This window comes from Triturus cristatus, chromosome 1_2 (assembly GCF_964204655.1).
Source record: "Triturus cristatus chromosome 1_2, aTriCri1.1, whole genome shotgun sequence".
Classification (NCBI taxonomy): domain Eukaryota; kingdom Metazoa; phylum Chordata; class Amphibia; order Caudata; family Salamandridae; genus Triturus; species Triturus cristatus.
The window spans coordinates 967,815,374-967,841,684 of record NC_140580.1 but is presented as its reverse complement, the minus strand read 5'-3'; positions in this window follow the sequence as shown (position 1 = coordinate 967,841,684).

The window sequence follows — 26,311 nt, the reverse complement described above, 5'->3', positions numbered from 1 at the left end:
CCCATGCGGAGGGGGTGGAGCCAAGGATGAGGACCTCCGTCTTGTCAGAGTTCAGTTTCAGATGGCTGGTCTTCATCCACTCTGCGACGGCCTTCATTCCCTCGTGGAGGTTGGATTTGGCAGTGGCCGGGTCCTTCGTGAGGGAGAGGATCAGCTGGGTGTCATAGGCGTACGAGATGATGTTGAGATGGTGCGCTCGGACGATGTTGGTGAGTGGGGCCATGTAGATTTTGAAAGGGTCTGGCTGAGAGATGATCCTTGGGGTACGCCGCAGGTGATCGTGGTGGATTCGGATCTGAATGGGGGAGACGGACTCTCTGGGTTCTGCCTGTGAGGAAGGAGGTGATCCAGTTCGGGGTTTTGTCGCGGATCCCTGCGTCGTGGAGGCGTGTGCGTAGGGTGTGGTGGCAGACGGTGTCGAAGGTGGCCGAGAGGTGCAGGAGAATGAGGGCCGCGGTTTCGCCATTGTCCAGCAGGGTCCTGATGTCGTCGGTGGCGACGATGAGGGCGGTTTTGGTGCTGTGAGTGCTGCGGAAGCCAGATTGGGAGGGGTCCAGGATGTTGTTCTCCTCGAGGAAGCAGGTCAGTTGCCTGTTGACAGTCTTCTCAATGACTTTAGCCAGGAACGGGAGCAGGGAGATGGGTCAGAAGTTATTTAGGTCCTTTGGGTCCGCCTTGAGTTTCTTGAGAAGGGCGTTGATCTCGGCGTGTTTCCAGCTCTCCGGAAAGGTGGCTGTCTCGAAGGAGCTTTTTGATGATCTTTTGGAGTTGGGGTGCGATGGAGCTTGCTTTGTTGAAGATGTGGTGGGGGCAGGGGTAGGAAGGAGAGCCGGAGTGGATTGTGTTCATGATTTTGATGGTGTCTTCGTCGTTGACGTGGTTCCAGGAGAGCAGAAGGTCGATGTGTTTGGTGGATGTTGGGTTGGGGGTGTCGGCGTCTGTCGTCGGTGACTGAGTGTCGAAGCTGTCATGGATGTCTGTGATCTTGCGGTGGAAGAAGGTGGCCAGGGAGTCGCAGAGTTCTTGCGACAGCGGGTTGTCGTTCGTGCTGGAGCTGGGGGAGGCGAGTTCTTTCACGATGCTGAAGGGCTCTTTGCTGTTGTGTGCGTTATTGTCGATGCGTTCCTTGAAGGAGGTCCTTTTGGCGGATTGGATGAGTTGGTGGTGCTTGCGTTTGGCGTTCTTGAGGGCTGCGTGGTTGTCTGGTGTCTGGTCTTGACGCCACTGTTTCTCGATTCTTCGGCAGGTTAGTTTGGAAGTCTGGAGGTAGGCGTTGAACCAGATGGCTCTCGTGTCGGTGCACCTGTTGGAGGGTTTCCTGATAGGAGCGAGGGTGTTGGCGCAGTTGTCGATCCATTGTCTGAAGTCGTGGGCTGCTGCGTTAGTGTCAGAGGGCTTGGATGGAGGATCTCGGGCGAGACCCCTTTTCTGCATGCCCTATGCAGAATCTTCCATGGACCCCGGCCTGAACCATTTCCCAAAACCCATTTCCCTTTGAATGGAATTTTAGATAGTTTTCCCACAACCTGTGGTTTAGACTGACACTTTTCCTGGCCCTTTGAAGACTCTTGACAGAGCTTCTGCAGTGCTATTGCTAATATTACTTGTACTCTTTTGCCTGATTCCTTTTGTCTTCTGTAGATTTGAACTATGAGCATTTATGTGCCTTAAAACTGTGTCTGAGAGATTACATTGCTAATGCCTAGAAAGTACCAAGCTAAATTGTATTCCGAGTATCAAATACTAATGTTGTTATTTTGTATGACAGCTAAAGAGCTGCTTGTATGTCAGATTCTTGTTCGCATGAACGTCTTTAGGAGGCTTTGCCTCCCACTTGCCATATTGTGCCTATTTAGTCTGATCTTAAGAGTGATATACCTGAACATGATCCCTCAGTTGTAAAAGTCACCCTGGAACTTGACTACCGATTTCTGGTCCTCATTGTGTAGCCAAATTGGTTGCACTGTTAATTAAATTTGATTGGAGAAGCTATGCTAACTTTCTTTCCCTTCAGTGTGACAAAAATGTCCATCCAAGGATGACAACTGCTGTTGGAAATGTAGACAGACACTGTGTTAGTAAGGTAAGTCTGGCTAGTCACCAATCAGCTCATTTTTGTATTAGTTGTTTTTCGATGTCATCAGGGTCACAAGCCATGTAATCATTTCTTCTGGTCCGGACCCCATTTCAGGTTATTTCCTGTAATATAACTGTCTGCATGAAGATCATGCGATTTCATTTCAGGTGGTACCTTAAATTTGCTATTGAGTGCAGTATATGTTCTCCAAGAGGAAATGGGATGGCTCTTTTCTGTGCTGCACATATTTTGTGGTGAATGTTTGTGATGCTGTTTACCATGTAGTATCAACATTATTTTGTGAAATTGAGACCTCTCTGGCATATTATTGCTTTGTATGCTTTGGGTGGGTAGCACAGCTCCTTTCCATGCTATACCTGTTTGAGAGCCGGGAAGACACTGTTAGCTATCCTGGCCATATTTGATTTGTCTGATGTTTGTTTTCACATTTACTTCTTTTGTCTTTTCTATGTGGAGGAAGCTTGCAGATCTCACTGATGATGCTAAAAGTGTTCTGTTTGACAGAATCACACAATGTCTAGTCAAACGCCAAGGCCGGGTTTCAAACCAGTGTCCCCAAGTTCCAAACGTGGGACTGAGCTGTGGAATTTTAAATAAACAAGGTGAACACCGCAGTCCTGAATGTATGTTCTTTACACCTACTGTATGGTGTGATTCTGGGGATTTATATATAAGCTACAAAGGGAAAACAGAATTATTTTCAACTTTGCGGTAATAGTGGCATTTTTCTTTAGTCATATAGGGCCATATGTTGGTAGCTAAATACCGGTCGGTAACGGCCGAAAATCAGTAATTTCCCCGTTACCGACCGGTATTTAGCCCTTTCTAATGTAGGAGGCAGGTTTGAAGGATTCGGTAATTTACCGATTCCTTATCTTAAGGAATCGGTAAAATACCGAATCCTTAAAAGCTATGTAGGAGGCACTCAAGTGAGTGCATTTTTGCATTCAGGATTCGTTATTTACCACCAACTACAAGTTGGTGGTAAATACCGAATACCTTTAAAAAAGCAATAATTTGCTGTTTTCAAGGTGCCATGTGGCAGACATACATGCCCTTAGGGCATGTATGTGCGCCACATGTACGATTCAGTGGTGCAACAGGGTGTCAATGTGACACCCTGCCACCCTTGAATATGCTCCCCCTATTACCGATTCGGTATTTACCGAATCGGTAATAGTGAATGGCTTCCCATTTATTCCTATGGGCCTCCAGGCCCATAGGAATGAATGGGAAGGTGATTCCTTATTACGGAATCGGTATTACCGATTCGGTAATAACGAATATTACCGATTCGGTATTTTTTACCGAATTTTTAGCTACATATGAAATACCGATTCCTAAATACCGAATCGGTAAAATTCGGTATTTAGGAATCGGTATTTCATATTTACCTACATCGGGCTCTTAGAGTATTGTAGTTCGGTGACCGAATGTGTAGTCAATAACAAACAGAAAATCTTCCACAATCTCTGTGTATTGGAAGTAATGTACAAGTTGATAAAGTTTTGCATTACAGCCACTTGCATACGGCATGGTAGCTCTACTACAATGGTAGCACTCGAGAAAGGCCTGAGCCTTTTCATCAAGTGTATTTCTTTGGGGCTGTAGCTTCCAATGTTGTTAAAATGTAATCTCAATGAATTCATAAAGTTACCTAATTCAAAATGTGTCGCTGAATATCGTATGATAATGCAGTTCAGTGTATTATTGTTACACTGCAAATACCAGATGCAGTTGGAACATTATAATAACTTATAGGTCATAGGCCTGGTGTGATATCAGTGATTCTTCCGATGGGCTTGGATGCTGGTCTGATATCAGTGATGTCTACCAGTGGACTTGGATGCCAGGTGTAATATGATTGATGTCTACTGAAGGACTCAGATGCAGATGAGCTATCAGTGATGTCTACAGATGGACTTTGATGCACAATGTGACATCAGTGAGGTCTACCAATGGACTTGAATGCATGGTGTAAATCAGGGCTGTCTATTGAAGGACTCAGATGCATGGTGTGATACCAGTGATGTCTATCAATGGACTTGGATGCATGGTGTGATATCAGTGATGTCTACTTAAGGGCGCCAATGCTGATGTGATATCAGTTATATCTGCTGGTGGACTTTGATGCACGGTGTGATATCAGTGATGTCTACTGATGGACTTTGATGCACGGTGTGATATCAGTGATGTCTACTGATGGACTCTGATGCATAGTGTGATATTAGTGATGTCTGCTGATGGGCTTCGATGCAGGTGTGATATCACTGTTGTCTACCGATGGGCTTGGATGCAGGTGTGATATCACTGTTGTCTACCGATGGGCTTGGATGCAGGTGTTATATCACTGTTGTCTACCGATGGGCTTGAATGCATGGTGTGAAATCAGTGACGCCTTGCACAGTGTGATAGCAATAATGTATACAAATGAGCTTTTATGCACAGTGTGATATCACTGACGAATTTAGCATGCTACAACACATGCTTTTACATCGCGTTCCATAACAACGCCGTTGTTACAACAACTGCATTGTTACAACGCAATACCTTTATGACGCAAGTCATTAGATCGACTTGCACTAGATGGCGCTCCAACATTAGGAATAGTTTAATTTACTATTCCAACTCCACCCTACGCAACAGTAGGGAAGGTGTTGGAATAGTAAATCATACTATTCCTTAGGTTGGAGCACCAGCTAGAGCAAGTCGAACTAATGACTGTGTTGTAATGACATAGCGTTGTAACAACGTGGTCGTTGTAACGACCATGTTATTATGGAATGCAATGTAACAACCGCGTTGTAAAGGTTGTTTCCCATCACTAACGTCTATCAGTGCATAGAACTCGTGATGCCCTATTATTGATGTCTACAGATGGGCTAGAACACACAGTGTGCTATCATGGGTGTGTACCAATAATCTGAAAAACGCAATGTGCTATCAATTGAATATAAATATGGGTCAGGTGCACAGTGTTTTATCATAGAGATCTAATGATGGGCTGGCATGCTCAATCTGCTATCACTTTAAAGGACTGGGCAGCAAGAAGGTATAACACCAATGATTAGTCGTGGACTCCAATGCACATTGAGTTGTCACTAAAGTCTGTCAGCTGGACCACAGTTTGTACTATCTGTGATTTCCAATTTCCAGCTGTCAAGCTATAAAACACTATGTTTGTGCAGGTCTCAATCCTGACCAGGGACATTTGTATAAATACTGGCTGTGTTTTCAGCCTCTGGTGGAGTCTTGTGACTGCCTGGGATGTAATGTGTCCACTGTCAGTAAACAAACTACCTCAGCACACCTAAATGTAAATGTGTATTCTGGTAGTGAAAGTGTGCTTTTAGTGATTTGTCTCAATGGGCTTGGGCACACGCTGAACTATTAGTGATGTGTGACAATCGTGTGGGAAGTACAGTGTCTAATGATGGACTTTGATGCATGCTGTGCTATCAGTGAAATTTATTGATGGCCTGGAGTGCACAGCAAGCTATCAGAGGTGTATGTTAACAGTCCTTGACAAACAATGAGCTATCAGTGATGTGTAACTATCATCTGGGGCTCACAGCGTCCTATCAGTGATGTGAGTCGATGATATTGGGCACACATTGTGACACATCGGGCACTGATATCAGCAGGGTGTGGAGCATATCCCTTTAAGGCTGTGGTGTACCAGCCTACGATGGCTGGGGTGCCATTAATAGCTAGTCAGCCTGAACCAAGATTGGAATTTCTGGGAAACAACAAGCAGCTGTAGTATTGAAATATTGTGGTAACATTAGGAAGCTGCCTGCCAACTTTGTGTTGTAGTGGCTCTTTGATCTTTGATTTCACTCGTTCGTTCCCATTCTTTATCTTTGTTTTTTATTCCATTTACAGTTCCTCAGTTCCTTGACTACATTGCCTATATACTCTGCCCTTGCTCTTCAGATTCTGTTTTGGCTTTTGCATTCTATTGTGCATTCCCTTTAAGGATTTTTAACCTCTTTGCTTGTTTTGATGACCTTGCTCTCTGGACTCTGTTTTGGCTTTGTTATCTGATGGTGTTTTCCCCATTCTCTTTTTCCACTGAGACAGATCCCGATTCCTTTCCTAATTTTGGGGTGTACTGGCTTCACTTCCACTTGGTTGGTTTCACCATGGCCCAGCTTTCTGAAGCTGGAGAGTATACAGACTTTTTTGATGGCAGGATGACCTTGCCCTTTCGACAGGGTCATCCCCATACTTTTTACCTTGACCTTTCTGTATTATGCACCTGATTTTGTTGGCTTTAAGGACTCTGTGCTCTTTACCACTGCTAACAAGTGCTAGAGCGTTTGTGCTTTCTCCTTTTAACATGCTAGAATTGGCTTACACCCAATTGACATATTTAGTTTACTTCGTAGGGCTCTACTACCTTTGCAGGAGCCTGTAAGTTAAATGCTACTAATGGGCCTGCAGCATTGATTGTGCCACCCTCTTAAGTAGCTCAAATCTACTCAAATCTCATCTATTCTGAACTCTTTCTCCCTCCACTGATTCTTGTTTCCGCAATAGCGCCGAGATGCCCCCCGGGTGAGTTGTACGCTATATTAAATATATATAACAGTTTGCCTAATAGCTAGGGCAGTAGAATCTGGGGAACTGGGTTCGAGTCTCAGCAATGACGCTGAACATCCTGTGATTCTGGGCAAATCACTTAATCTCCCCGTGCCTAACAAAAATGAATGTGCCCTTTAAACATGCATCTGGCCTGCCATTGCAACCTATGTGTGTGGTTTTAAACTGCCATTTTGATTTGGCAAAATAAACCTTTTGCCATGCCCAAACCTTTTTTAATAGGTATGTGTCACCCCTAGGATAGGCCCTGAACAGTCAGTTTGACATGTATGTTTAAGTTTTCCATGTCCTGGTAGTGAAAAACTCTTACATTTGTTTTTCACTCCTGCTAGGCCTATTTCTTCCATTGGATAGCATTGGAGTTACCTTATTACATCTAATAAGCTCTAACTTCCAAATTGCAACAGATAAATAGTTCATGATTGATGTCTTTGAAATTGTAATGAAAAATCCCCCTTTATGGTGAAGTCGGGACTTTTATTACAATTTTGAAAAAGCCATTTCTAGAAAGTCTGCGTGTAGCCTGTCTCTGGGTCATATGACTGGGTGTAATTGGCTGCTGGGCTTTGTGTATTCCTCCCGTACAGCCACACACAATAGAGAGCTTAGGTGTGCCTGGATGTGCCATCACTGGCAGAATGGGAGGGCGGAACTGGGCACAGTCCTACTTACACCTGAATAGGCTGTGTCCTGCCTTCACACAAATAATTGAATACCCCTGTTAGATTGGAGTCAGGGCAGTGATTCAGGAACCCTGTGCACTTCAAAGGAAACCCCTAAAAGCTTCTCCCACTTCAAAGGAGGCAGCAGGAAAATAAATTGGACCTCAGACACCAACTCTTCAGTACACGTCTGGACCTGTGGAAGACTTTGCCAGGAAGAGGAGTGTGGTGCTGCTAAAAGGACTGCCACTCTGCTGGACTGCTGCCCCGAAGGACTACTGCCTGCTGTGCTCACCTGCTGCCTTCTTGCCTGGGTGAAAATTACTGGACCAGCTACTTGTACCTAGGACCACTAGAGCAACTCCAAGGGCAAGTCTCTTGTGAGCAGCACCAGAACTCTGCAACTGTGAGTCCTACCCTGCCAGGTGGTGCCACCTTATTCTGGACCCTTGGAAGTGGGCCTGAAGGTGCTCTGTTTGCCCACTTGTGGATCCAGTAGAAACGACGCATCACCACTGCAGCTCGGCACAAGCCCTAACAGAACTGACGCACCAGTTCTACTGGGAGGGTTCTTCGAGTGCATGGACTCCACATCGACCTCGGAGCCCTCATCGAACCCACCACTGTGCGATGCATACCAGACGCAATAATGTCGGGTAAGGCCTTTCTTTAGATACTGCTATCTTCACGTGCATGCGCTGTTACTTAGCATGCATGTGAAGTACCCTTACTTGATGCCCCGTTCTAGTCCTAATATCCATACCTAACATGTCCTGTGTATGCAGGATGCAGGGATCGTGATGAAGGGTATTGTTAACTATATGGACACCCTGGTCCCCCTTTTGATATGGATGGTACCTTTCAGACTGGCCACAGTGAGAATCTAGAATTCATGGGCAAGCATACATGGTCCCGAGTCTGGGTGGAGGTTTTGGTGGTACCAGGGTTACACTAGGTATTCCCGATTTTTTGGTCTTGTGTGTCTTTTGATTGTGGCAGGTTGTGCACACGATTGTGGCACGTTTTGATGCTCATACTGTGTGTCCTCTATCTTGTGTTTCTTTCCAAGGTTACTCATCAGGAGCTTTTTACAATTTCTTGCCACCCTGTTTGGGAAACAGAATGGTGGCTCGCCCTGATTGACTATGAGGGTATTTACTTTTAATTATTCACCTCACGTGCACTTCTATACACCTGTCTTTTGATCCTGAAGAAGCGCCAACGACCCTGATGGCAATAGGGGTGCGAAACATGTTGGTCTATGACAGGCATAACATGCCTGTTGGGGTAACTTTTTACCCGAGGAGTTCTAATCTATTTTATTTGGGCAATATCCCCCAAAAAAGATCTCCGCTAAAGTGACCCTTCGGGGGACCCGTAGGGCAGTGCAGTGCCGGGCCCTACTAGGAGCAAATGCCCGATGATGAAGCATGACACCTTTCAGGATGTATGAGGGCAACAGGGGACAAGACTTGTTCTTTCTCTATTGTGTGGGGTCCCTTCTCATACCTAGGTCCTTTTTCTTTTTTGCTTTTTGGCAGGGGCTATTTAGCACCCTACCGTTGGAACAGTGTCCTTTGTTGGTTTAAATAAAGATAGTCTTTGACACACACTCAGCTATCAGTGATATATAATAATTGCCTTTGAAACACAGTGAGCTATCAGTGATGTATATTAATGTCCTTTGGCACAAAGTTAGCCATCAGTGATGTGTATTGATGGCCTTTAATACAAACTGAGCTATCAGTGATATATATTGATGGTGTTTGATATACAATGAGCTGTCAGTAATGTGTAACAATCGTCTAGGACAGCGGTTCTTACCCTTTTGACTTCCATGGACCACCGCTGAACCAATTCTGGTTGCCGGGGACTCCCACCTAAGCAAGTTCTATGCTTTGAAAGTTGAAACCCTGCACAATAATACAGAAACTAGTAGACATCAAATACAGAAATGATTAAATCTTTTATTGGAATCACAACCTACATGCAAAACTTGAGATTTTAATTTTAATCAGCAGGTTGAAGCGTTTCAAAATGTAGCTTTATTTCGAAAAGAGGAAGAGATCTTGTGAACTCCAGCATATCATTTTGTCTTTTTTGCTCCAAATGCATGTTGCCTTTTTGTCGTTTACCACTGCTTCAACTGGAGCCACCTGTCGTCCATACTAGATTCCTTTTGTAGTATTTGCTCTACTCGCACAAATAAGGATACCAACTTAATTGTCATACAATTTCAAATTCCTTTGCACAAAACATTTTTTTAAATGTTTATTTTGCTTTCTTTATGTAGGTACTTCCCTAAAATCTGCAAATAATATTTATTTTCCTCAATAGTCATGGACCCTGGGAGCAGGCCTCCCAGCCCCCCAGGTGGGCTGCGGACCACTGGGTAAGATTCACTGGCCTAGAATAGTAAACACTGGATGGGGTAAAAAAACGTTTCCATCACACAGATATCTAGTTTGTTGAGTGTGGAGGCAAAGCATAACAGAGGTTATTATGTGGTTTTTAACCCCTTCGCCGCGGCAGGAATTCCGCCGCGGCGCTGGGGGGGTTTGGGGGCAGGTGCAGTGGCGCTGTGCTCGTGACGGAACCACTCCGTCATGAGCCACGGTTGAGCTGTGCTCATGACGGAGTGGTTCCGTCACGTCTCCGCCCACTGCGCTAATCGCCCGCACAGGCGGGAAATTAGCGCCGCGTGGGCGGAGTGGCCGCCAACGGCCACAGCATGACGGAACCACTCCGTCATGAGCACAGCGCAACCGTGGCTCATGACGGAGTGGTTCCGTCATGAGCGGGGAAGGGGTTAAGTGATCTACGGGCCTTTATGACACCACATTGCTCTTGAGATATAGAAACATAAGTACCTAATATCACTATATCAGGGAGCTGCGTTTTGGGTCTGCTGGATATAAAGATGCATTGTCTCAAACACTTTGTGAGCTACATAGAGTTATTTATAAAAGCAAACGAATGAGTAGCCTTCAGGTGGAATCCAAAGTGTTGTGAGTTGTAAATAATTAACATCTGCTTTTCAATTCAGTCCAATGCATGACAACCCTGGTAATATCTGATCTACCACAAAGGAACTCTTTGTCTTTCATGCTGAAGGCAGGTCAAATCATGTAGCGATATTGTTGCACTTATATCAATGTCTATTTAAAATATAGCAATGTCTGTTTGTAACGTGGGAAAACGACGGAGGAAACAGCCCAAGTTAAAAGCATTGTTTGCTTATGTGGAAGCACTTTAATCCTCTGGTAATGATAAGACACACAAACACAATTTAAAGACTCCCATTCACGCCATGTCATATTATATACACCTTGGGGAGCAGAGATCCACGCTCTATATGTGGCGAGGAAAACGTGCCATAATGTGAGAATGCTGGAACGTTTACTATTGCTCACTATAGCAAGTCTGATTGGAAACTTGCACTCAACTACTTGCAGAGTCAGCTGTAAAGGAAACAAGCAGTGGCAAAGCCAATAGGTCTTGCCTACTCAAAAACGTTTGGCTTTGCCAATGTGTTTTAGCCATGTTGTACACCTGCATGGCTGCTGTTCAGCTTGGCTAAAAGTTAGTTGTGTAAAGGAGAGTGTCGTGGAGTGTCGTAGAGTGGAATGGCGAAGAGTGGAGTACAGTGTTGTAACTGGAGTGGCCGAGGGTGTTGTGTATTGGAGTGGCATAGAGTGAAGTAATGGAGAGTGGCGTACATTGGAGTGGTGTAGAGTAGAGGGGACTGGTGTAGAGTGCATTGGTGCAGAGTGTTGCAGAGTATAGTGGATTAGAGTGAAGTGGCGTAGAGTGCAGCGTTGTAGAATGCAGTGGCGTAGATTCAAGTGTTGCATAGTAGAGTACAGTGACTGCAGTGGTGCAGAGTGGAATGGTGCAGAGTAGAGTGCACAGAGTGCATTGGTGTAGAGCGGTGCAGAGTAGAGTTGTGTAGAGTGGCGCTGAGTAGAATATAGTGTCGTAGAATGCAGTGGCATACAGTGCAGTGGTGTAGAGTGGAGTGATGCAGAATAGAGTAGCATAGAGGGCATTGGCATAGAATGCAGTGGTGCAGAGTACAGTGGCGTAGAATTCTGTGGCGTTGAGTGCAGTGTTACAGTAGAGGGGTGTAGAGTGCATTGGCATAGGGTGCCATGGCTTAGAGTAGAGGTGTTTAGTAGAGTGGTGTTGAGTAGAGTGCAGTGTCGGTGAGTACAGGGGTGCAGAGTCGAGTGCAGTGTTGCAGAGTATAGTGACATAGAGTGCAGTGGCTTAGAGTTGAGTGGCATAGAATTCAGCAGCGTACAATCAGCATCATAGAATGGAGTGGCATAGGTTAGGGTGGAACATAGTAGAGAGCAGTGGTGCCGAGTGGCATAGAGTGCAGTGGCACAGAGTGCAGTGGTGTAGAGTAGAGAGGTGTAGAGTGGGAGAGAGTGCAGTGGCGTAGAGTGGTGCAGAGTGGAGTGGCATAGAGTGCAGTGGCTAAGAGTGGAATGATGCAGATTGCAGTGGCATAGAGCTCAGTGATGCAGAGTAGTGGTGTAGAGTGCATTGTCATAGAGAGCAGTACTGCAGAGTAGAGTGGTGTAGAGTTCAGTGACGGAGAGTGAAGTAGCAGAGTAGAGTGTCATGGAGTAATGTAGAGTGGCAAAGAGTGCGTTGGTGTTGAATTCAGTGGTGTAGAGTACAGTGGTTAAGAGTAGAGTGCAGCAGCATAGAGTGCAGTTGTGTAGAGTGCAGTGGCATATAGTGCAGTGGTTTAGAGTAGAGCGGTGTACAATGCAGTATCAAAGAGTGGCGTGGTGCTAAGTGGAGTAAAAAGGTGTAGAGTGCAGTGGTGTAGAGTAGATTTTTTCAGAGTAGAGTGAAGTGGCGTAGAATGGAGTGGTACAAGATAGAGTGTAGTGGAATAGAGTGGAGTGGCATAGAGTGTAATGGCATAGAGTGAAGTGGTGCAGAGTGCTGCGGTGCAGACTACATTAGAGTAGTGTACAGTGGATTGGTGTAGAATGCAGGCATGTAGAGTTGAGTATTACAGAGTGAAGTGCATTGGTATAGACTGTACTGGCACAGAGTGCAAAGGTGTGGATTGCAGTGTTGTACAGTGGCGTAGAGTGGAGCTGTGCAGAGTAGATTAGAGTGGCATAGACTGTGGTGGTGTAGAGTGCAGTGGCGAAGAGTGCAATGCTGTAGAGTAGAGGGGTGAAGAATGCATTGGCATAGAGCATAATGGTGCAGAGTAGAGTAGAGAGGCGTAGAGTCAAGTGGCGTAGAGTGCAGAGGCGTAGAGGGGAGTGGTGCAGAGTGGGCTGGAGTAGAGTGCAAGAGTGCAGTGGCGTGGAGTGGTGCAGAGTAGAGTGCAGTGGTATTGAGCGGCGCAGATTAGAGTGGAGTGCCGTAAAGTGGAGTGCACATGGTGTGGTTGCACACTGCCATTATAGACAACACATTTTCAATTTCAATGAACATTACATGTGCACAGTTATGTAGTTTTACTAATAAAACTATACAGCGCACAAACAATAATATTTTGAAATGGCCTCACCTAGTGTATTAATTTGTTTTGATCATATTAAAGTATTTGTTTCCAAAACACTTCAGAACATATTCTGATATTTTCTGAAATACTCGCACAGTTTATTTAAATGTTGTTGTGTGTCAGCAAAAACCCTTTCCTACCTCCAGTGTCCAGCAAGATTATCACGTAAATCCTTTCACTTTGAAGTCAGAGAAAGAAAAGTAAACACCAAGTTCCTGCGGAAGACAGAGCCTGACACTTGACCTCTGTCTTTGCATACACAGCAAATGTGACAAGATAAGAAGATATACTGGCCTGTTTACAGAAAGGAGCAGTTGTGGAAGAATACAAGGGGAGTTGGTGAGAAAAGACTTTGGTCCTTTGGGGTGGGGGGTGAACTTACCCCGCACCGCCTAAAGCAAACAGAGGCAGCAAATAGAAAGCCAGAAAATGTGAGTCATAAACCACAAAGCCAATGATGAGCAACAGGCAGAATGCATTCCCAGTGAAGCTTTCTGAATGTCCCCAAGATGTCTGTCAGGTAAGCTTCGACCCAAAAGGAATATAAAAAGTGACCCATGTACCTTGTGGGCACCGCTTCCTCACTCTGGGCTCCTGTGGCAGAATGTTAATAGTTGCAGCCATATCATTGGTTCTCATCAAAGATAAACCAGTGCTTGAGCATGGGCGCCATCACAGCTTGCTGGGAACTAAAGGCCTTCATGTCTAGGTTCCATTGGCAATGTAGTGAGTAAAAGAGGCATCCATAAATGTCATGAGCCTGTCAATAAATTGTAAAAGAAGGTCACGGACCTCCTCAGAAGGCCTAGTGGACCTTTGGGAGTCCGCGGACAACATGCTAAGAATCGCTGGTCTAAGACACAATATGCCATTGGTGATGTGTTAATGAGCTCAGGCTCACAGTGAGTTTTCACTGATATTTAGGGATGACCTTTGATGCATGGTCTTCTATTAACCCGTTTAATTACCGCCGCGGTGCGTTCCATTGAGTGGGCGGGGCCGCATCGGCCAATGGACGTGCGCAGCACTAGCGAGGTAGTGCTCGCGACGGCCGTTGGCCGACGGGCGCAACGAACGGGTTAATGATGTTTATTGATGGGGTGGTGCTAGTGATGTGCGCCAATGGTGTTTGACACAAAATGAGATTTCAGTGATGTGTAGAAATCGGTCTGGGACACACACTGTGCGATCAGTGATGGCCTTGGACATACTGTGTTATCAGTGATGTGTATCCTTGGGCTGGGAGCTATGAGGAGCTTGGACACAGTGTATGCTCACACTGATATTGAACGATGAACTTCGATGCTCGCTCCGCCATCAGTGATGTTTCCTGGTGGGCTGAGATTCAAAGTGAGATATCAGTGAAGTGTAACAATCATCTGGGGCACACAGCGTGGTATGAGTGAAGTGTAATACTAGTCTGGGACACTCAGTGAACTATCAGTGATGGGTGCAGATGGGCTCAAACATACTCTGGGCCCGATTCACAGAACTAACTTAAGACAAAATCCTAAACTTACTACCATTTTCGTATTCACAGAAGGCACTTACTCATTTTGGTATTCACAGAAGACACTTACTCACTTCGGTATTCACAGAAGTTAGGAGTCCTAACTTTAGGACTCCTAAATGCCTTCTGTGAATACCGAAAGTCTTAAAATTAGGATTTTTCTCAGTTTAAGAGTCCTAAAGTTAGAACTCCTAACTTTACTACTACTAAACTAAGAAACATCCTAATTTTAAGGCTTTCGGTATTTGCAGAAGGTATTTAGGAGTCCTAAAGTTAAGAGTCCTAACTTTACTACCACTAAATTGAGAAAGATCCTAATTTTAAGACTTTCGGTATTCACAGAATGCATTTAGGAGTCCTAAAGTTAGGAGTCCTAACTATACTACTACTAAACTGAGAAAAATCCTAATTTTAAGACTTTCGGTATTCACAGAAGGCATTTAGGAGTCCTAAAGTTAGGACTCCTAACTTCTGTGAATACCGAAATGAGTAAGTGCCTTCTGTGAATACCAAAATGAGTAAGGGCCAGATGTATCAAAGGGTTTTACCCATTCTGTGTCTATGGGAAAATGTGTTCATACATATGGCCCTAAGTGCCTTCTGTGAATACCAAATTGGTAGTAAGTTTAGGATTTTGTCTTAAGTTAGTTCTGTGAATCGGGCCCTCTGTGCTGTCCCTGGTATCTAGCTATGAGCTTTGATGCACACGCTGCTGCCAGTGAAGATTATTGCTGTCCTTTGACACACTGTGCTATCAGTGATGCGTAACGATCATCTGGGACACACCATATGCTATCACTGGGATACACACTATGCTATCAGTGAAGTAATGTTCAACAATCATCTGGGATACACACTATGCTATCAGTGAAGTAATGTTCAACAATCATCTCGGACACACACATTGCTCTCAGTGATGCGTAGCTATCATCTGGGACACTTAATGTTCTATCTGTGATGTATAACAATCGTCTTGGACACACAGTGCCTATTTAATAGCAAATATCCTAAAAACCTCTTTTGAATTTAAAATGTAACATAATAATAAATGTTATTATAAAATAATTTAACTGATTTTAGCTAATTCTATACATCACTTCTCATAATTATTAATGCACATTGAATTTAAAGATTTCTTTTAGGTGAGAATGTATCTATTAAACGTCAGAAAAAATATTGTAATTTAAATATATTTCATTAATTATAGTTTTAATTAAAAAATATTTATTAGTGGAGTAGCATTTTTTATATTTTTTCTACCTTTAAAGTAAATATATAAAATGAAATTAGTTTAATATTCAACTTGTTACAATATTTTTTTAATTCATGATAGGTTAGTGAAATATTGAATATTTATATAATACACATGTACTATTTTTCCTAAAATATATTTTAGCATTCATTTTCATGTATTTATATTTGTAACTATTGTAAATATTTTAATTTAACATTATTTCTTTTGGGTTTTTACTTTAAGTCCCTACCTCCATTATTTTCTATGGGAGGGTGTTGCAGTGGTTGGTCATGTGTGGTGCTGGACTTACTACTGCTTTTCTTTTTCTTTTCTTTTTAAGGAGTAACTTACAGTCTGATCTTGTGAATATTGAAAAGTAGTAAACTTACTAAAAAGTGTAAACTTACTTTGAAGTGTGAAACAGACTCAAAGTGTATAATAAGTGATGTGTATCAATGTGCTGTCACTGAGATCTAATGATGGGCTATGATGCACGCTGTACTACCAATGATGTTTGATGGTGAGCTGGTATTAATTAGTGATATTAACAGTCTCGGTGAGTGACACAGCTAAAGCACACCGCGGGCAGGTAAGCCTCATGCTTAAAATACAAACACACACCAAAAACTCACAGCGATGTCTAAACTCTCCGGGCTTTAGAATGTCATCCAAGCTTCCTGGGTAAGGCGTCAATTTGAAACAAAGTGCTTAGAGATGAGCAGTTGTCTGGTAAAACAATCTCTGCGCTGTGCACAGCTGTCATAAACAAGAGCTTAACAACCTCACCCATGTGTCAGATAGGCCGTACTTACAAGGGCTTTATTGTCTAAATATCTTTTGCTTAACACATCCGCCGCCTGAGCCCAGGAGGGGCAGCGGGGACAGCTGCTTTATGGCTCATTCGCTCTCAGTAGGCCCTGAGGCGGCTTCTGCCTGAAGTTGTGGGAAATACGTGGGCACGCGGCCCTCCGGGCTCCACGCTGCTGGGCCGTGATGTCAGCTCAGGCAGTGCTGTCACTTCCGGGGCCTCTTGCGACTTCCTTTCCTGCGCGGGCTGTCAGAACACGCACCCCCATGGATGAGCTACAAAGAGTCAGCCACCTTAGAACTGTGCTTTCTTTGAAAATCTGCACAAGCTGCCGCCTGAGCCCTTGCACACAGGGGGCATATCTATCCCTGATACTGTATGGTGCTTCAGTGGGCAGGGCCTGTCCGGTACTGGTCACCGGCACGTCTTGATTTTTAGAGGCAGAGTTCTAGCTCTTCTGAGCAGAGGCAGGGCCGGCTTTAGCGCTGGTGGCGCCCAGTGCGACAATGGTTGTTGACGCCCCCCCAGAGATCACCTCTACCATGCATTCCCTCACTACCACCCTTTAACAATGCCCCTCAATTCTCCATAACCACGCCATCCCTCAGATGCATTAAATTAATTGTATAGCGCCACTTATACCAGTGTAGGGTGTCCGAGCACTTTACATCACACGCACAAAACACAGAGATAATCAATCTTAGGTGTGCAAATCAGTGTATAGGAAATGTTACATAAAACAGAGGACAATAAGGTGTAGGAGTCACATGTCATCCACACTGGTAGACAATATAGTTTAATAGCTCACTGTTCTATACTAGGATGTTAACTTATTAACTGCAAGTAATAAAAGGCTCTCTCAGACAAAACCAATGACCCACTGATCTATTTAAATTACATGCACTTTGTGATCTGCTGTTACAAGTTCTTTTGCAGTAGGTATATTAACCATCTGCGCTACCTTACCATGACTCAAAGCTTCCACTAGACAAACCTCTGGTCGTTCTGTAGGAAAAAAATGTATCACGGAGTTATCTTGACATTTTTGTTGACAGCTGAAAACTGCTGGAGGCCAGAACGCTGGCAGAAGGTCCTTTTAAAACTATTTTAAACTGCAAACACGATGCCCCCACCTAAAGTCAGCGCCCGGGGCAGTCGCACCGGTCGCACCGCCCTAGAGCTGGCCCTGAGCAGAGGTGAAATACGGAGAGTGCTAGCATTTCTCAGAAGCAGACAGTCACCGTGGGAAAGGAAATCCAGTGGCGTTGGAAGAGAGGTACGGTTGGTGCGGGCCGACCCGGGTGTCATCACTGAGGGGGGTGACAAAATGGCAAAAATATGTGTTTTAAACACATATTTTTGCCATTTTGTCAAGCCGGGGGTGACAAGAAATTTTCTGCATCGGGTACCACCTGACCTTGCTACTCCATTGTCGTGACATCTTTTTCAATTTCAAGAAGTGGTGCAGAAAGTGTAGTCGCACCGGTTACAACAGTAACGCAGAGTTGCCAAATTCTGTAATTCTGATGGTGGATCAATCCACCCACACCTAATTTCGACCAGGTGGATGCAACTCTGGGGACCAAGCATCTAAACTTTGACATGGGCTTCCTGACACTACCCTTTGGGAGTATCTTTTCTGGTAGGCCATATAAGGCTGATGGTGATCAAGCTGAGCCCAAGCTTTTAATACTACTTATCCTGAGTCACATTGTGTTAAAATCAGGGGATCTGGTCAGAATTGTACTAAAGGTGGTTACCTCAAAGGACAACAAATGTACAACACAGCTAGAAAGAGTATTTCAGGTCTTCACTGATACTAGGAGAGGTTGTACCCATAAGTTCATGAGAAATCCAGAACAGTAGATTTTTTCGTCTAGTCCAGACACACAGCACAAACATACCTTGAGGAACTTACTTGCAACAGGCCACCTGATCAGGCCAGTAATGGCCAAAGTGTACAGACATGTGCATTTATGTGTGTATCCATGAGGTTTTTGTATAGTGCAAACTTACCCAAAAAAGGAGCAGAGAATCTTTACAGACACAGAGCTGTAATTCAAGTTATGAGGCTGTGCAAAATTTGTGATATGCTGGTGTTATTTTGAAGTGAAATTGTGCATAACATTTGTACCCAGGAGACTGATTTGAGTAGAAAATGTTTTACCAAGGGCCACTTTCTCCTCATAAGGGGTTCCTCAAACCAGTCTCCATTCTGTATCTCACACAAGTCTTTCGTACGAGGTATACTAAAGACCTTGGGGGAACGTATTTTGTATAATATACACAATTTTGCAAAATAAATATGGGTATTTCTTAGAAAAAAATACACATTTTGCGCTATCCTTATTTAGGTGCTCCTGCCTGCTATTAGCTGGGTCTGGTGGCTTAGTGGACTAATGCATCCACTGTAGGGTCTTGTGTTCGACCTCATGGTCACAGGTTCAAATTCTGGCAGGTTGACTCAGCTGTTCATCCTTCTGAGGTCTATAAAATGAGTACTCCTGAGTTGGGCAACAATAAACATCTGCTATTCAGCATCCAGAGGCCTACTGGTGAACGTGTGCTTTACAAATAAACGTTATGTTATTCTACTGCAAAACAATATATTGTAACTGCTCAAAAGTACTGGAACAAGCGTTTGAGATCTCCCATTTTACATTTTCCCACAAATTCCTGCTGTATCCTTAGCTCACTAAAATATTTAATTATATAATTTTTTGTGAATGCACATTTTCTTGTTTTCCTCCTAACCTTGCTTGGGGAAGACCAAAAGATTAAAATGGCAAAAACCAAATAGTATACTTTAAATAAAATTTACAGAAATGCACGACTGGCTTTCTTTTTGATTGCTAACTTCTCTCCCTCACAAAACGCTAATCACTCCAGTCTAGGTCAAGGAGAAATAAAACCATTTCCGACTTGTTTTAATTTACTGACAGTCTTTGCAAATAACCCTGTTTCTGCGAAGCTGCGGTCTTGAACTTGTGTAGCGCGCGGCGCTTGGAGTAGAGGTAACTGGATGACATGGCACCCCCTGCACCCTGTGCCAGCTGGAGGAGCCGGCATGGGGTTGATGGGCAATGGATGGCAGGGCAGCCTCCTGCATCCTTTGCCAGCTGGATTAGCTAGCATGGGGTTGATGGGCTCCAGATGTACAGCTCCACTCTCTTCCTGTTTGACTGATGGTATCAGGCAGTCTCATTTCTCACTCAGACACATTTTAATGCAGCAGGAAAGGAAATTGGGGCTTAGTCGGGCTGGGGGAGGGCTTCCTACAGTATTACTGATTCTTCATCCACAGGGAATTGGAGGAGGGACGTATGGAATGCTCTCCCTTTTCAAATGAATGAACACTGAAAATTGAAGACATGGTTCGGTGTATTTCAGACCTGACGTGTGTTATCACAGCTGTGTCTCAGTTATGGCCTCTTCCAGGATACCCAAGTCCAACCTGCATTGCAGTGCCTTCTAATGCAATGTGCCACGCTGTGTTCTAATAATGTACTGCACTGTGAACTGTGATCAGCTACTTTTGTAGTCTAAAGGTCCCCCGGCTCTCTTGAGCCATCTCAATTGACATCTGCCTTCATCGGCAGCTCCAGCCTCCAGTACTGAGATAGCAGTTGTGGACATGAACAGATAGCCATCTTGAACTCGAACTGGTACCATCACTATCATTACAACTTCATAACCCAAATACATAATTTGTTACATAATATTTGTAGGCCTGGGTGGAAATTCCACTTCGCTTGCAGAGTTTTTCCCACTCCGCGTAGCGCACAGAATTACAAAAAACTCCACTCTGTATAGAGGAGCATAGTTTTTTTCCTTGCTCGTGCTCGCCAAGGCGCGGGAGCAAGGAAAATCTTACTACAGACCAACTCCAAACGAGATTTCTCAACGTGGGTGGTCAGAGATAGCCGCTACGCTCGTGTTGAGAAACCTTCTTTTCGCATTGAGGAAACTGCAGCTCGAGTAGAATATTTACTCGGCAGAAAAAAGCTGCACCCTCTTGTGTTGCGCATGGTGCAGTTCACGCTGATTTTAAAGCGTGGATAAACACCTGGCGCTCAAAATCAGGGCGAATGGCGCAACTTAACTCACTGCGCCGATTGCGGAACTTCACGTGGCACAGCAGAGTTTTTGGGTCACTTCGTGGAGTTCCACATAGCGGAACTCCACAAACTCTGCCCAGGCCTAAATATTTGTTATTTGTGTGGACTGCTGCAAGGATTTACCTGTAAAACATGTACCAACATTTTATTTAGGTGCTGCAACGTGGTACATCATAGCTGCATTCTGGGACTTGTGCTTATTACATAACACTTGAAACCCGTTTCACCTTATTGCTCCAAAGCATTAACATGTTTTTTGTAAACCAGCTATCAAGGCAATGCCGTCCTTATGAGATACTAGACTACCTTGTGTGTTGTGTGCGCACATCCACTGAGTTCGCATTCACTGCTGAATATTAAATGATGGGGCCCTCTATCTTGAGTTCTTTTCTGGTGTTGGTTTATTAGGTGGAAGCCTACAAGACAGTGCATCTGTCTGGTTTGCTAGAGACATCTTGGGGGCATTAAGAAAGCTGACCTAGGAATGCATTCTGCCTGTTGCTTACCATTGGCTTGGTGATTTGCAACTCACATTTTCTGGCTTTCTATTTGCTGGCTTTATTGGCTTTAGGCTGCTCAACTTGAGTTTCTTCCCTCGTGTTGCCCAAACCTTGTTTACTGTATTCTTCAACACACTCGCTTTCTGCAAACAGCCTTTAAATCTTGTTCTTATCTTGTCACATTTGCTGTGCATTCAAAGACAAAGGTCAAGTGTCAAGCTCTCTCCTCCAAGAGAGCTTGATGTTTACTTTTATTTCTCTGACTTCAAAGTGAGAAAGGTTTTGTGACAATCCTGCTGAGTATCCATGTAAGAGGAGATGGTGTAGGATGTTTTCTTTTGTAGCATGCAACAAACAAAAAATGAACATATCATAATTAGTACTAATGAAGTAAAAGTTTTTTTGTAATTCTTAAGTGTGTTGGAAGCAAATATTTAAATACGATGAAAATACATCAATACACTAGGTGATGACAACTGCACACATTATCGTGTGTGTGCAGTAAAACCGCATTTCAGTGCAAATGTAATGGTCAGTTCAATTGGAAATGTGTTGCTTGTAATGGCAGTGCACTTTCACCCCATGCATACTCCGCACTATGCCACACTACTTCACTCTATGCCATGCCACTCCATTCTACGACACTCCACTATACGACATGCCACTTCACTCTACGCCCCTCCACTTTAAAACACTGTACAACACGCCACTCAACTTTACACCACTCCAGTCTACGCTACTCAGTCCACAACACAACATGCCACTCCACTCTATGCCCCTCCATTCCACACCACTTATCCCACTTCACTCTACCCCACTTCAATCTATCCCACTACTCTCCAATGTACCCCAATCTACCGCATCCCACTCCACTTCACTATAATCTTACCAAATCTGTTCCACTCCACTCCACCCAATCTACCCCACTCCATTTAAGACTACCTCACTCCACTACAGTGTACCACACCCCAATTTACTTGTCCCACTGTACCCTACCGCAATCTACCCCACCCCAATATACCCCACTTCGAGCAACTCCACTGTAGCCCAATCAACCCAACTCCACTAAAATCTAGTGCAGTCCACTCCTCTGTGATCCAATCTGCCCCACTCCACTACAATCTACCCCACTCTAATCTACCCCACTCCACTCCTCTCTACCCTGCTCCAATCTAACCCACTCCACTCCAATCCACTCCAATACACCCCACTCCAATCTACCACAATCCACCCCACTCCAATGTACCCCAAAGCAACCCACTCCACTCCAATCTCTCTGACTCCACTCTGATCCACCCCACTCCACCCTGCTCTAATTTACCCCACTCCATTCCAGTTTACCCCAGCTCACTCCAAACTCCACTGCAATGTATCCAACTCCTCTCCACTCTAATCTACCCCACTCCACTCCAATCTACCTCACTCCACTCCAATCTACCTCACTCCACCTCAATCTACCCCACTCCAATCTACCACACTCCACTCCAATCTACCACCCACAAATCTAACCAGTCTACCCGTTCTACTCCACTCTAAACTAACCAACTCCACTCTATCCAAATCTACCCCACTCCACTTCAATCCAGTCTATCCCACTACAATCTACCACGCTCCCCTCATATGTACACCACTGCACTCCACTCAGACCCACCCCACCCCAATCCACCTACTTCACCCCAATCCAATCTACCCCTCCCCATTCTGGTTCAATCTACCCTACCCCAATCTACCCCACTCCACCCAATATACCCCACCCCATTCCAATCTACCCCACTCCACTCCAATTCAGCCCACCCCAATCTACCCTATTCTAATCCACCCAATCTACCCCACTTCACCAACTCCAATCTACCCACTCACATCTCCCTCCACTCCAATCTCAATCTCCCCCACTCCATCACTCCAATCTACCCAAATCTACTCCACTCCAATCTACCCCACTCCACTCTACCCCACTTACCCGAATCCACTCCACTTCACCCCAATTTACCCCAATTCAATCTACCCCACTCCCCCACTCCAATTTACCCCTATCTACTCAACTCCACTCCCATCTATCCCACTCCTCCCCACCCCATCCCAATCTACCCCACACCACTCGAATCTACCTCATTCCCCCAATGTATCGCACTCCACTCTACCCCAATGTACCCCACTCCAAACTACCCCAATCTACCCCCACTCCACTCCATTCCATTCTACCCTACAATCATCCACCCAACCTACCCCACTCCATTCCACTCCAATCTACCCGACTACACTCCAGTCTACCCCACTCCACTCCAATCTACCCAATCCACCCCACTCCAATCTTTCCCAATATACCTCACTCCACTACAATCTACCCCATTATATCCCACTCCACTCTACCACTATCTACCCTACTACTATTTTCCCCACTCCAATCTTCCCCACTCTAATCTACCCAAATCTACTCCATTCCAATCTATCCCACGCCACTCCAATATACCCCACTCCACCCCTATCTACTCCACTTCTGCCCAATCTACTGCATTTCAATCTTCCCCACTCCCCATTTCAATCTACCCCGATATTCTCCAATCTACTCCACTCTAACCCAATCTACCTAGCTGCACCCCACTCCAATCACCTGACACCATTTCTAAACTACCCCACACCACTCCAACCTACCTCACTCCCCAATCTCCCCTTCTTCACTCCACACTACCCCAACATACCCCAATACAATCTACCCCAATCTACCCGATTTACTCCAATCTATCCCACTCCCTCAATCTACCCCACTCCACTCTAGCCCAATCTACCCTACCCAAATTACTCAAATCTGACCCCACTCCATTCTACCCTACTATAATCCACTCAAGCTACCCCACTCCAATCTACCCCACTCAATTCCACTCTAATCTACTCAACAATTCTCTAGTGTACCCCATTTCACTCCAGTTAACCCATCCACCCCACTCCACTCTTCCCCAATCTACCACACTCCACTCCAATCGGCCCCAATGTATCCCACTCCACATATCCCAATCTACCCTGATCTACCTCCACCCCAACATAACCCAATCCAATCTACCCCAATCTACCTGATTGACTCCAATCTATCCCACTTCCTCAATCTACCCCACTCCACTCTAGCCCAATCTACCCTACTCAAATTACCCCTATCTAACCCCACTCCATTCCATTCTACCCTACTATAATCTACTCAAGCTACCCCACTCCAATCTACCCCACTCAATTCCACTCTACTCTACTCAACAGTTCTCTAGCCTACCCCATTCCACCCCAATCTACCCATCCCCCTCACTCCACTCTTCCCCAATCTACCCCACTCCACTCCAATCTACCCCAATATAGCCCACTCCACATATCCGAATCTACCCTGATCTACCCTACTCCTATCTAACCCACTTCAATCTTCCCCACTCTAATCTACCCCAATATACTCCACTCCAATCAACCCCAGTCCACTGCAATCTACCACACTCCACCCAAGTCTTCCCCAATTCAATCTACCCCACTCTAATTGACCACACTAATATACACAACTACCCTACTCCACCTCACTCCAATCTGCCACAATTTACCCCAATCCACCCCACTCCATTCTACACCACTCTGCCCCCACTCCACTTTGCGCCAATCTATCCCACTCAACTCTACCCCAACCTACGCCACTGTACCCCAATCTACCCCCCTCTAATCTACCACACTCCACACCACTAACTTTTTGCCATGCTGAACAGCAGCCACTCTGGTGTACATAATTGCTAAAACACATTGTCAAAGCAAATAGCTCTTGCATAGGCGAGACCTATTGGCTTGGCCACTGTTTGTGGTTTCAGCTCAGTTCCAGATCAGTAAACTATCACAAACGCCGCCAAATCCAGGCTCAAGCAACACTGCCTTGAAATTCTCTCAGCCGTCTTGCATGACAGCACGTCAACTGTGCTCTCATCCCCAACACAGGTTAGGGTAGCTTCTCTTGAAAGGTTTATCTCAACTGCAACCTAACACTTCGGATGCATTTGCCTGTGAGCACTTACTCTCAAACTGTCTAGGTTGAGTCAATCACTGGCAATAGCCGCATTATCTCCACCAGGGTGTGCTGCTAGTCCTTCCCAGGGTTCCGCTGCAGCCCACTCAATGTCTCTTAACCTGCCCAGCCGCAACTTGCTGATTGACTCAACCAGGAACCAATCCTTTCAGCGGAGTAAATGCAGGCCCGCCACCCAGGGTCAGACTGGCCTTTAGAGCAATCTGGCAGTGCCAGAAGGGTTCTTCTGGCAAGTCAGTGTCAGTGTGTGGGCTGTTTTGTGGCTGTTTTGGAGCACGTTTATGGTCTAGTAGGCTGATTTTTACTGTTAATTTCTCTGATATTAATACAAACATTGCCTGCAACAAGCATAAGTGCATGCAGTCTCCTATACCTTGAAAAACACTTATACATTGTCTCTTTCATGTTCAAAACTGGCACGATTTGGAAATTGGACGACTTTTTTTTATCTGTCTACTTCGCGAATGGGGGCCACTTTTATTTTGGTACCCGAGCCTGATTTCTGTCCCAGTTCGACCCTGCCGCCACATCTCTGCCAAAGAAAAAGGGCAAGCAGTCACAGGCACAAAATACGAAGTCTAATGCAAATTTCAAAAATCGTCCCGACTCGGACATCTTAATGCATGGCATAACATGGTAAATTTATGACACAGCTGTAGGTGACCATTTTGAATTGTGGAGGGAGGTCCTGCTGTCAAGCCAGTAAAGCTGCAATGCATCTGTGGCCCTACCTCAACACATTTCTGCCCCCCCCCAACCCTATTGCCTTGAACTTTCAAGTTGACTTCGTTCTATCTCTCACAAGCAAATCACCCCAGCTGCTCGCCCCACGCAGTAATGTGCAGTAGGGGTCCCCAAGAGAAACAGACAATGGGGCATATTATCAACAAACGGCGATAAAATTAGAAGCCCATGTTCTGGTGTCAATATGGGCTTCTATTGGAATTCTCAGGGGCATATTATCAAGCCCATTATCGCCACTTTAGCGGCAGTTTTCTGCCACTAAAGCGGCGATAATTTTATCGCCGTGCTTGATAATATGCCCCATGGTTTTCCCAGTTTCTCCCTAGTGAACATCTGTTCTTGGTATGTCCACTTTGGGTTATCTGTGCAGCCCGGATCATGACATCACAGCCACGGATGTCAAGAACATCCCCAAGAACATCACAATGTAAGAACGAAAATAAACTGCGTT